Genomic DNA, 1,549 nt, shown 5'->3' with positions numbered 1-1,549 from the left:
CAACATTCCCTTTGTCCTTTTGTTGTTTTGTTGCTTCAAGACTTTTACACCCGTCTGCTTAGGGGTAATAGAAGATGATGCTGGTTATCTATCTAAAAAATGGGATATTATCATGTTTGGTTTTTAGATAATTAAAGATTTCGGTAATCTTTCAATATAAATAGTGTTTATTAGCAAAATTGGGAGTAATCCAATTACTGAGTGAAATTGTGTTATTTTAAGATTATCAGGGTAATCTAATTTTTATTCTCATTTTACTTTTAGTTAATTAACATTTCGATTTTTTGAACACAAATGCCCTCAGGAGGCGTTTGATTCAGGAATGTTAGATTACTGAGAATGTTGAATTACTGGAAAGATAGATTACCTTGGAAGATTACTGAGAATCTTTAGGAAAATGTGTTTGGTTAGTTAGTGGATATGTTATATTAATATGTTTGGTTATGGGGAATAAATTGGTGGGTATGTTATTTAAATTACTAAATTGTCCCCTTTTCAAATATTAATATAATATTATTTTTATTATTAATTTTTGAATAATTTCTTTTAACCCCCAATATTTCAAATTTAGTTAAAACACCCCCGCTTATATAAAACTTTAATTTATTATGAAATCACCCCCACCTCCTGCCGTCGCCTGCCGCCATCGCAAACCACCGTCGGAAGCTCCGAAAGTCCCCGTGACCAAAAGGCTCCGATATGGCCGTTTTCTGGCCATATTGATGGCCGAAAATGGCCATATCGAAGCCTCCCACCGAATCTCGTTCTTTTTTAGGGACTCCGGCGACTTTTCAGCGACGGTTCGTGGTGGTTGGCCGCTGTCGACGGTGGTCGCTAGGTGGCAGTGGTGGTGGTGGCTGAGTGGCAGTGGTGGTCTGTAAATTGTTTTAAATATAAGGACATTATTGTCCAAAATTTTAGTTAAATAAGGGTAAAATTGAAACAGGATATTAATGTAAATTTATTTTTAAATGAGGGCATTATTGTCCAAAACTTTTATTAATAAGGGATAAAATTATAATAAAAAAAGATAACCTTGGTAATCTTAGAATACCTAAGAAAATGGAGGTAATAAAATTACCTCCAGTATTACCAATAGTAACTACTATTGGTATTTGAAGATTACTAGAATCTTATATTACTTGACAACTAAACGTGGTAATCAAGTAATATAAGATGACATTACCCCAATAATCTCACATTACTGCCAACCAAACGCCCCCTCATACGTATGTCAAATAACAATTAGCCTAATTATGTGCAAAATGGCTTTTGTAACCCCGTAACATTTGAGAATTTGGCTAAAACACCATGCCAAAATAAAAGTTTAAAATATAACAAAATACCTCTAGTCATTCAAGCGACTGCCAACTGTCGACAGCAATCGTCGAAATGAGATATGACCAGTCGGATCTGGCTAGCCGTGCACCAATTTGGCTTTTTTCGGCTAGATCAATGGCTGGAGACGATCAGATAATTTAAATAATATTATAATAATAATTAAAAAAAAGGCCAATTTAGTAAAATGGTCTCCCATAATTCTTTTATT

This window comes from Pistacia vera, unplaced genomic scaffold (genome assembly GCF_008641045.1).
Source record: "Pistacia vera cultivar Batoury unplaced genomic scaffold, PisVer_v2 Contig26, whole genome shotgun sequence".
Taxonomy (NCBI): domain Eukaryota; kingdom Viridiplantae; phylum Streptophyta; class Magnoliopsida; order Sapindales; family Anacardiaceae; genus Pistacia; species Pistacia vera.
This window is presented reverse-complemented; position numbering follows the sequence as displayed.